Raw genomic sequence first — 12245 nt, 5'->3', positions numbered from 1 at the left:
GAGAGATCACGTATGCCCTTCCAATTAACCCTGTTGTGCTCTAGGTAAAGTTAGCTACACACGTTTGTTGGTATGGGTATGTGTGCAATGCATTTGTTTGCACATGTTTTTAGTAAAACCCTACTATTGTGGTGTTTCATTGTATATATTTCAATCACTTAGTACCTCTCCTGGTATGAGTGCTTTTTGGTTGTTTCAGCCCAAGTGTGTCCCTGAATGTTTGAGCAGGGTGAAGTGTGGGCATTTTAATCTGAATGTCAGTGGGTAAATCCTTGGGTACACATTTGCTAACAAGGTAGCACAGCAGTGGGATAACGTGCTGGGCCGGTACGGGAAGCAGGGGCGGAGCTTGGTCAATAAGACCGGGGAGGGGTGTGAGCCTCAGATTTTCCAACAATCAGGCTGGCATACATTGTTAAAATAAATTATATTCAAACAGGGTTTATAAGAGGGGCCTAAGGGTTAGTGGAAAGGGAGAGGAATGAGGACTGGTATCAGTACTAAGAGAGAAAACTCAATATTTTGTAATAACCAACATTTTTGAGGACTTTCAAAACAGAGAGGGAGAGGGTGTGTGTTCGTTTTTCTCTGTGTGTATGTAAAGATTCCTGATGAAATCCAATAGACATCTCACCATACCCAACTGAAAACACTATTTATCAGAAAGTACATTTATTAGGGGGGTGTAGCACCCCAAACACCCTCTCTGAAGCTATACCCCTGACGGGAAGAGATCAGTATTGCCTCCATAGCTTGCCTTCACCACCCTTCTCTTGATTCTCCCCTTCCCTCTATCCTGACTCTACGATGGATTCACTTTCATCTAGGGTTCTTCTCTGTCTCAACACCAGCTCCTTTCGGAGCATTCAAGTCCACACACACATCTTCTCAACCATGCCTTTCGTCAGGTATTTGCAAATCTGCATAAACTTTTGAACAGCTTTAGCGAAAAAGCAGAAGACCTACAGTGTTATCATCCTTTCTAACTTCTCACATGAGCTTAGTCCTCTGTCTCAAGCGTTCTAAAGTTTTACAATTCTTTAATTCTTCAGCAGTCTCCTGAATCCCATCACCTCTTCAATGCTCTCTACCATCACTTCCATATCCCTCTCTTCACTGAGGGCTTGATTCACAAAGGGCCTCCACACTCATGACAGAGGCCAGGCGGTCGGGGAGTCTCCGCTCTCGGGGCGAAATCTCCACAATGAGGATTCACATTGTGGAGATTTCACCCTGAGTGCAGAGACTCCCCCACGAATGCACAGCCTCCGTGGCGAGTGTGGAGGCCCTTTGTGAATCGGGCCCTCGGTGTTTCAGCGCTCATCAATTTTCCTCCTACTTCACCTGTTCATGGTACCTTTCCATCCTCCTTTCCTTCGCCTTTGGACTCTACTTGTCGCTACTCCCTGCCTTTTTTCCTCCAGGGTCTCATGGCTCCTAAACTTTGCAGTAAGCTCCCGATGCACATATGCTCCTCTTTTGCCCTTTTGACTTTCAAGAAATTATCTCTTTTCTCTTCTAGATTAGCACTGGTGATCGTATCATTCATCTGCTTTGTTGCTCTAATTATTGTACCATTGTTCTTTGTAGAGCACCTTGTAGTAATGTGCTACATTAAATAAATAAAATGGCATTTTCACATACTGCTCTAGGAGAGTACACAGCTCCAGAAGATCTGTATGAAGAAGCTTACTTTCTACATTCGAGGAATTGACACAGTGAACTATCTTGGGAGAAAAGCTATAAGTACCCCATACTGCAGCCGCGACTGTCCTACTGGGCACCCTGCGCAGCCCTCGATTCTTGCCTACCCTTCTCTTGGTTCACATTCTGGTTGTTCTCTCGATTGTGCTTTCCCAGCTTGGTCCTCCATCCATCCCTTTGCTCCCCAGTCTGACCCTGGTCTGGCAGTACCCCAGATACGCACATGGCAAGGATAAAGGAATCACAATAATATGGAAGGATACGAGAAGATCCTAACCAGGCCGCCGCACGAAAACCTATAAGATCTGGAAATAAGACCGCAATATAAAAAAAAATTGGTACACAACCCTATTGAGAGACTCCTAGTGGCTAATTGAAAGGAAGGAATTGACGGAGAATACAATGAATTAATGTGGCCACAATAATTGTGCCCTGAAGAAGTTCTTGATGAACGAAACACGTTGGCTAGAGGCTGCAATCAAATTTGACCATTGTTCACCACTAATTGTATGAACAAGGAAGGAATAAAGAATGTACAATAACCAAACACAAGGACTGATGGATACTGCGTGATAGTACTGGATTTAATCACCTTGGATAAAAATTACAGACACTTTTTCAGTGCGCTGAGCATCTTTTGGGTAAATTGTTTCCAATCTGTCTTCCACACTCATTTCTGTGCCCAAAGTTTTCCTAAATGTTCCAGTACTTATTCTAGTAAAAGCATAAAGTTCCAGACCAGGATTAGTAGCTGGAATGAGTAGCTGGAATCATGTTTTGTGGTAGTGCCATAAAGTATACAATTACTGGGGTATATTATTTAAAAACAGTAGTGAGACTGTTGTCATACCCTGATGCGACACTTGCACAGTTAGGCCACAGTGAATGTCCTCGACAGTGACCCACCTTAGTAAATGTATTTTTTGGCATGTTAATTGATCACTTATTAATTAATCATAATTTATTATTAATTGTGCAAAAAAGGAGATCGCAGGAGTCCCGCCCTTTCTCCATATGCTTAACTGGTCAGGCTGAAGTGAGCTATGCTCTGCAAATAAATATTACAGCTGAACAAATCTGATTGAACTTGGGGAATGCTAAAAAAAAGCCATCAATACTCAGAACTAAAGGAATGTCTGTGTTAGGGGGTACTTTAAAGAGAGAGAATAGAAGAAAATGTTTTAGTGGTATTTTTTGATTAATATTAAGTCGATAGATACGAGTTTTATGTGTGATATTTTCTTTCCCTTTTTGTCTTTATGTAATTTATGACCTTCTGTAAAATATATTTTTTTCTAACTTACTATTATAGGAGTGCCACGTGCACTGCTAATATTGCGCTCCCTACTCAGCCTAGGCGTATTCTGCGCTTTATTCTTCGTTGTGTCTCAGTCTGATGGTTGCCCTGTCCATGATGCTCCCCATCCCTCTTCTGGATACATCCCTTTCCCACGTTACACACATGCCTGTACCTTGCTTAATGTTGCCCTTGCTGCTCTAGACCCAGCCCCCCCTTCCTTCTAGAGCCAGCACAAGCCATTGCCCAGTCCCTGATGACCACTTGCTCACCATGATGGTCCAGGTCGGGTAGCCTGCTCCCAATTTATCCGCAGCTCCCTGTTTTGTATTTCATTTATCTCATAATGAGAACCCTGCCTTGACCCTTCACCTCATACTACAAATATCTTAATATGATATAAACTAACTATTTTCCTGATCAACCTCCTCACTACCTCCATTCTCCTTGACCATCCTTCCCTACTCCAGGGATCTTCAAACAGTGGGGTGCTCCCTCACTTGTGGGGCTGAAAGCCAAGCCTGGGGCAGGGGTGCTTAAACCAACAGCAAACGCCTGTCTGCACTTGCTTGGTGCAGATGTTGCTGCTGTTACAAGCCATGCACCTTGCTGTGAAGCAGCGTACTGATCAGAGAATCAAGGGCGGAGCCTGCAACCCTCTCTGTGCGCATGCCCCTCGGTGGGGTTGTTTACAGAGGTGCAAACCGGATGGTGAGTCAGTCCTTAGCACCACCATCTGCTGGTAATCAGGGGAGACAAAGTACTGGTGCCTTGTCACTTCCAAATTTGGCGAAGGGATGGGGCTAGGGGGTGTGTGAGAGAGGTATGTGAAATGAAACTAACAGCGACACATGTGTAGGGTTACGAGATGACTCCGTCCCATCAGAGACACAATTTCCCATCAACGACCCTTCCTTTTTCGATCTAATACAGCGGGGATTTTTAGACTCGGTTTATTTAATCTTAATCAATTGAAATAACAGATCTGAAATTAATGATTTGTAAAATGAAATCTCTGCACTGGAACGTGGTGTCCCTCACGACATGGACGTCTTGGGTAATCTACTGGCTGTATCCAGCGCCCAGTGCACAACATGTTATTGGGTTAACTCATTCGGGCGTGGCAATTGTTTTCAAACTCATTTGGGGGCTGGGTATAAAAAGTTCGAAGGACACTGCCTTACCACTAAAATGACAATATGAGCCCGCTCTTCCTGTATTGCTTCCCTTGAATACGAGCCATGAAAAAATATCAAAGTTTTATTTATTAAATTTACAATAAGATCTCTAATTTCATCAAATACTGAAATATATATTCATTGATATACACTATCATGATCGTTGTGCTGTGCACAGAGATACCTCTGCACACATAGGTAGAAGCGAGAGCGTGTATGTGCACGAGCAGCAATGATGTATATGGTGTGCGACTCCAATCAGTAATCTACTGCCTGTGTCTTCCAGCCTTTAATAGTGCACACACGTAGTGCATTATCGACTGCTCAGGTGAGGTGGACTTAGGTTCTTTCAAAATATTTTCACCTCTTTGCAGTCTCTGCAAAATGTGCGATACCAGATTAGAAAACAAGTTAACATATATTTACTCCAAGCTCAGGCCACTAATTACAACAAATATTAATACAAACGATGTGCCAAAGCTCCTGAAGGCTCACTGGGTACAGGATTGAATCGGTTTGAAATCCTTGGTGACTTCTACCCATGAGTAGGTAATGAGAACATCAAAACACCAAAAGTCGTGTTTGGGAAGATGTCTATTCTGGGTTTTGAACAATTTTGGAGCTTAGCAAATCACATGGCATGTCACACACTGGGCCGTCACCTCACTCACGTATGACTGAACACACACTGTAGAACAAAAAATGAGATCGTACAGAAAATAAGAAAATGTTAGACCAGAATCTAGCAATCATAAAATGAACAGGCCACAAACAGAAGTGGATTTAGTACAAATCCAGATTCTGGTACTTCCATAAAGTGAACTAAGGCAGCAGTCTCATAACACCACTTAGTAGTGGGGCCAAGTAAGTGTTTCAAAAACATTACATTTTTGTCAGAGTATGGCAAGAGCTGCTTTCCTTTACAAAATATACACATATTTGTATAAAAACCAATACAATATTCACAGATTACCACTGAGAGGTAAATCCAGGCAACGGAACATATATTACATAAACAGAGTTGCATGACCCATAACCCAAAGTCCCAGTTACTTGAAATCAACCTGGAAACTGCTGCCCCAATAATTCAGCAACACACCCCAGTGGCAGCTGACAATTTTTCTGAAAAATTAACTTTCAAAACTTGAAAATAGTGAGAATCAATATCCACCAACCCAGAAATATGACCATTTCTTCCCACTAGTCAGTGTATTTCTTGCATTTTTCTCACGAAAGAGCACCAATAAGGTTGAAAATCCAGCCAATAGCATTAACTTTTTCATTCTTCTGTGTGTTGGTACATGGTTCAAAGAGTAATTGGCAACACTCCTGAGATACTTCACAGAATTATTGAAAATCCCCATTAGACAAATCAAAGCAATAAAATGCATAAAACATATTGTTGGGACTCCACTTCAGATCCCTCATCTGATCCCAAGGACACATTCAGCTTCGAGTAGATCTCAAGTCTACCCCACAACAACAACAAGATGCTTGAGACAGAGGTTACACAGGAATATTGAGAGCTGACAGAGACCAACAACCTATTCTATTATGGTCAATGTGGATTCAGGGCAACTAGCAGAAGGGAATCAGTCTCAACACGTATCCGAGAAGACCTACTCGCCCGGGGCATCCTTCTTGATACTGGACTCTCCTTGATCCCACAAGTCAAGGCAGTGGTGAAACTATCAGTTGAATGTGTCCACATGAATCCTCCTACAGCTTCAGTCGATTGGGAGCATTGGCCAACTTCAGAACATGGGTTACTGCAACTATCTGCGTGCAGACCTCCTAGAGCGGAAGACCCTGAAACTGAAGAGGCGACAAAACTAAACATCAGAGCTCTGCCTCAACATCAGGAAATAGGACTTTGTAAGGATCTCTCTGAAAACTGTCCACTAGCTCCCAGCGAAGGGTGCATTCACTTTAAGGGGCTTTACACTATGCACAGTGTGTTCTGGGGATAGGTCCCACACATCTTCTGATAGTTGCTCTTGCATGGCCCATGCAGGGGCAATACATCATGCAAGGGTTAACAATAAACACAAAGTGGAAGAAAACCTCTTTCTGCAAGCGAGACTCCATTTTATTACACTCATGTAAATTGGTAACAAATGATATTTTCGCAGGTAGGTTTAAAGCATCTGATAATTACAGCTGCCACAGTGTACATGACAGGCTTGAAATCTTTGCACAGTTGTCATCCATTCCACAGTGACACGAGAATGTTCAGGATCACACATTGTTGCCAAGATCACCCCTAACTGATGCAAGGAGGTCTGTGGGGACAGGCCGTGTCTCTGTGCCCCCACCCCCTCTCTCCAAACCATGTTTGTCCTTTTCTAAGCTGTGAGGCAGGTCTCCAGCCCTCCCTGGAAGCCACGGGCCCCATCTAAGTAGGGGAAAGGCCCATCGCCGGGCACCCCTTGGTGTAGTAGAAAAACATCTATATATTGGTTGCTGTGGGCACCTCTCACCCCAGGGCCCCGGCACCACTACACCTGCTGCACCATTGACGACTACGCCCCTGCTGGGAGCTGAAGTTTTCCCAATCAGCTGCAATGGATAAGTATCCGGGAGGCACGAGAACTCGCTGCTGACTAATGAAAAGCGACAACAGCAGTGGCAGGGCGTAAAAACCTACCAATCAGCTAAAACCGTCAAACAAAGCCAACCGAAGAACACACTTTCCCCATCGGAAACTGACCTCATTGTGCAGGCAGGCCCTGCAAGGCGCAGATTAAACTATTTCAAGGGGCCAACAAACGGAGTTTAAACAAAAGGCTTTATAGCGGTTTCCTCAATAAAAGCAGGCCGGAATGCAAGCGCTATGTGTTTATGTCTGCAGCCCATGACTGAACAATTCTGTGACCCAAACCTGTCCTTTTTCAGCTCTGCTAATCTGATCCCACTCCAAGCGTTTGTACCAAGAGCCGGCTGTGAGGAAGGGGTTATCCTATTCTGAATCTTTGGGAAAATGTGCTTGTATTTATCTCATAATGGCTATACACGGAAAGTCGTACTCATGACTCATATAAACATGATGGGCTACTTGCTGAAAGTGCGTTTGTGAATGAGGAAATTCGTCAAGTGTGGAGGAATTTCTGCATTTGTGCATTTAGAGTTGGGGTCATGGATTTTTCTTGGGTGGGGGCTACCTGGAAAAGATACCACAAATACCTCCTGCATGTAGCTTTCAGCCTGGACAACACACAAATGACTCATTTTACAGGCAGAGGTAGGTGCATTTCTAGGGAGGGAATGAGGAAAGGAAAACTCACCATTTTTAACTGAGGTATTGCGTAAGAGTTTTCTCCACGAGGACTTTTTTTACCCCATGGAGAAACTAAAAATAATGTTAAGGTGCCAATGAACAATTGTGCGTGGTTTACACATGAAAATGTTCCACTTGCTGGAGGTTTTACATCCACTTATTTTATGCATTTCAGCACTGAACGCTGCTGTAGTTTTCATTGATTCGCAGAAAAGTCGAAAATGTGCTCCAAACACAATAGAAATCCTAACAAACAAAATATTTGACGTTAGAAGCCCGTACTATTAATTATCTTGCAGAGGTTTGAGCTGCAAGGGTAGTATGTTGCATCTATACAGTGCTTAATTTGTGCTTGTTGTTTCCGGTGCTGAGCACCGGCACTTATTTGTGAGGGCCGGGGCTTATTCTTATGCCTCAAGCATTTGCTGCGAGCAAAAGACACATATGCGACAGACAAAAGGAGGAAAAACTAAAAAGCATCATAAAGGGAGAAAGTTGTAGGATGAGCTGAAGGGGCAGGGGTGGCCGTAAATGGATTGAAGAGGCCCGAGATGGCTTCAGGATTACGCTGCCTCAGTATTCAGTGCTGGCAGATTTAATTACAGCAGCCTTGTGTTTAAGAGAAGGGCTTTGAGCACCAGCCCCTCTTAATTTACAAATTAAGCACTGCATCTATATAGTGTTTCTTTCCCCGGTGCGGGGCAGCACGCGTTGCCAGAGTATTGTGCGTGTTGTGATCCTAAGCGGAAACCATTTTGAAGCCGTGGGAGTCAGACCAGAGAGGTGATCGTACCTTGGCTTGGGGCACTGCGCCTAGCAGTGTGATGGGACAGGTGCCAGTGATAGGCGCACAATCTATAAGTGTAATCAGCTGATGGTTATATTTTAACTGCATGTCAAGTACTATGTTTCATGGGTTCTGTTGTCTTTCTGCTCATATCAACACCCCAGCTGCAGCTAGTTCACCCACTCCGTAAAGTCTAGAAGGAGGACAGGTGCAGAGAGGAGGAAAGGGGCAGAGGCAGGGCAGAGAGGCAGAGATCTACCTGCATGGCTTGTGCTGCAGATATGCGTAGCCAATTTGAAGAACTAAGGGAACTTGAAACATATTCAGTTGCATTGCACCAACTAGGCCAGACAAGCAGCAGGGTGCTGTGTGTGTACACCAAAAAGGAGGTATCCATATTGTAGAAATGCTGTCAGATGAGTACAAGATGCCAAATGGGCAGGAATGGAAGGTGGTGCCTTGAGCAGTGGCCGTGCAGCTTCTTAAAGGCCGGTATGATGTTTACTGCTAACCAAATACACCTCGTGAGCAAAGAAAGACGTGGAAGAGTAATCAAGATTACTGCAAACCAAATAAACCTCATGAGCAAAGAAATACGTCGAAGAATAATCAAGATTAATGCTAACCAAATAAACCTCGTGAGCAAAGAAAGACATGGAAAAGTAATCAAGATTACTGCTAACCAAATAAACCTCATGAGCAAAGATGTGAAAAAGTAATCAAGATTACTGCTAACCAAATAAACTTCATGAGCAAAGAAAGACGTGGAAGAGTAATCAAGATTACTGCTAACCAAATAAACCTCATGAGCAGAGAAAGACGTGGAAAAGTAATCAAGATTACTGATAACCAACTAAACTTCATGAGCAAAGAAAGACGTGGAAGAGTAATCAAGATTACTGCTAACCAAATAAACCTCATGAGCAAAGAAAGACGTGGAAGAGTAATCAAGATTACTGCTAACCAAGTAAACCTCATGAGCAAAGAAAGACGTGGAAAAGTAATCAAGATTACTGCTAACCTCGTAAGCAAAGACAGACGTGGAAAAGTAATCAAGATTACTACTAAACAAATAAACCTTGTGAGCAAAGAAAGACGTGGAAAAGTAATTAAGATTACTGCTAACCAAATAGACCTTGTGAGCAAAGAAAGACGTGGAAAAGTAATCAAGATTACTGCTAACCAAATAAACCTCATGAGAAAAGAAAGATGTGGAATAGTAATTAAGATTACCGCTAACCAAATAAACCTCATGAGCAAAGAAAGACATGGAAAAGTAACAAATAAACCTCAGGAGCAAATAAAGATGTGGAAAAGTAATCAAGATCACTGCTATCCAAATAAACCTCGTGAGCAAACAAAGAAGCGGAAGAGTAATCAAGATTACTGCTAAAAGAAAGAAGCGGAAGAGTGATCAAGATTACTGCTAGTCAAATAAACGTTATGAGCAAAGAAAGATGTGGAAAAGTAATCAAGATAACTGCTATCCAAGTAAACCTCATGAGGAAAGAAAGACGTGGAAAAGTAATCAAGATTACTGCTAACCTCGTGAGCAAAGACAGACGTGGAAAAGTAATCAAGATTACTACTAAACAAATAAACCTTGTGAGCAAAGAAAGACGTGGAAAAGTAATTAAGATTACTGCTAACCAAATAGACCCTGGGAGCAAAGAAAGACGTGGAAAAGTAATCAAGATTACTGCTAACCAAATAAACCTCATGAGCAAAGAAAGACGTGGAATAGTAATTAAGATTACTGCTAACCAAATAAACCTCATGAGCAAAGAAAGACATGGAAAAGTAACAAATAAACCTCAGGAGCAAATAAAGATGTGGAAAAGTAATCAAGATCACTGCTATCCAAATAAACCTCGTGAGCAAAGAAAGAAGCGGAAGAGTAATCAAGATTACTGCTAAAAGAAAGAAGCGGAAGAGTGATCAAGATTACTGCTAGTCAAATAAACATTATGAGCAAAGAAAGATGTGGAAAAGTAATCAAGATAACTGCTATCCAAGTAAACCTCATGAGCAAAGAAAGATGTGGAAAAGTAATCAAGATCACTGCTATCCAAATAAACCTTGTGAGCTAAGAAAGAAGTGGAAGAGCAATAAAGATTACTGCTAAAAGAAAGAAGTGGAAGAGTAATTGAGAATACTGCTAAAAGAAAGAAGTGGAAGAGTAATCAAGATCACTGCTATCCAAATAAACCCGGTGAGCAAAGAAAGAAGTGGAAGAGTAATCAAGGTCACTGCTTACCAAATAAACCTCATGAGCAAGGAAAGATGTGCTAAGAGTAATCAAGATTGGCAACCTGAGCTGAAAGCATACAATGTTTAAAGGCCCAGATTTTATCTACTCCTGTTAGGCCAAAGGAGGTGAACATTGTGAGCAGTAGTTTGTACAGGCTGGCCCCTCTCTTCCTCTCAATAGCCCCCAAAGGAAGGCGTGTCCTAGGCAGACAATGGCTCAAATCCCAGTCAGGCTGGCACCCTGCACATGCAAGAGTGAGACACAAAGCACCTGGTCGGTGCTGCCCTGACAGAATGATACATCATTCAGATCTCTCGCACTATTTCTCTTCTGACTCACCCTTCTCTTCCCCTTAACTCCATTCTCTCCTCTACCAAGAAGCCTTTGATTCAAACAGCAGTAGCCAAATGTATAATAATGCAATTGCCCTTCTATGCAACTCCTGTTTCGGGGGTGTGGCCTGGCAAAATGGCCGACAGGACGTGAGACCTTGAGCTCCCAGCCAGCCACCGTACAAAATCTTGTTAAATCCTGCCAGAAACACGAGAAAAATCGGCAGTAGGAGAGCACCAAGTACCATCTGTGGACTGGCTGCAGCAATACTTGACGGACCCCTGACATGGCTCCTGAAGCCCACGGCGACTCTCCTTAAACTGGGGGGAAAGACTGGGAACGCCATGTCTGCGAGCCCGCTGCCGGCTTTCTATGGGGGCCCCAACTTTACTGCTGCACACAGTTGGACTGAGACCTCTGGGGTCTTGTGCACAGGAACCTACCTACCCTCTACCATGGCAGACAGGGGCCAGGTGTTATTCTGAGGCCCAACTGAGTGATCCTACTTAAGAAACTTAAGAAGACCTGCCTGCTCCACCTGGGCTTATTCTACCAAGCCCTATGTCTATCCCTAGGATTCATGACCAAGGCAAGACACAACAGGAAAGCTCCTGACGAAAAAGCACGGCAGCAACAGAGGTGTAAGTGAAGGTTGCGCTATGGGAACCCGCTCTCACCCAAGCAACGCGTTCCTCCCTGTCGGACCCAGTCGTGGGGCCCCCATACAACTCTAGCACAGTGAACTTGATGAGGAAGAGGTGGCTTCAGCCCGGTGCCCCCGGAGACCCCATCAGCAGGAGAAGCTTGCAACCTCACCTGTCTGGGAAAACGCATGTTCATCCCCCAGCACATCATGGGTAATGACATGTCAACTCGTTCACACTCAGCGAACACTATAGCCCAATATACTAGCCCGCACCACCCCACCCAAAGAATAACAAGGCAAACAGGGTCAACAGACACAGAGGACACTATAGAGGGTGGTGCTGAACACTCCAGATCACAACTGTTGGCAGCATTTCACGGCTCCCGGAGAGCACTCAAACACAAAATTGAGGCAGTGTCAATTGATGTTAATCTCTTGCAAACTGACCGGAGGAAAACTGCAGACAAAGTCACAACTGCAGAGAGCAACATTGCAGAGCTGCAGGGGGAAGTAGTCACCCTTAAGTGTCAAATGGCCCAGATGACCACTGCCACGAGGGAGCTGGAGCGGTGAGTGGAAGACCTGGAAGGAGGGTCCCAGTGCAGCAATATTCATGTCCTGGGATTTCCTGAGAGAGCAGAAGGGGGCTCTGCTGAGAAGTTTTTAGAGGACTGGGTGTGGACTGAGCTTAAGTTGCTGGGACTATCTAAATTTTTCCTAGTGGAAACCACGCACAGGGCACTGGTAACCCCCACCTCCCCACCCACGGGAG

General features: G+C 43.9%; 1 protein-coding gene across 1 annotated transcript in view; it reads right to left on the bottom strand.

The window, feature by feature from the left end:
• LOC138249071 (NACHT and WD repeat domain-containing protein 2-like) overlaps window positions 1-12245 on the bottom strand; it is a 51213-nt gene that overhangs the window by 22672 nt on the left and 16296 nt on the right. The gene's annotated exons all lie outside the window — the stretch shown is intronic.

Source organism: Pleurodeles waltl, chromosome 8, assembly GCF_031143425.1.
Source record: "Pleurodeles waltl isolate 20211129_DDA chromosome 8, aPleWal1.hap1.20221129, whole genome shotgun sequence".
Taxonomy (NCBI): Eukaryota; Metazoa; Chordata; class Amphibia; order Caudata; family Salamandridae; genus Pleurodeles; species Pleurodeles waltl.
The sequence above is the reverse complement of the archived record's forward strand: the minus strand, read 5'-3'. Positions and strand labels throughout refer to the sequence as shown.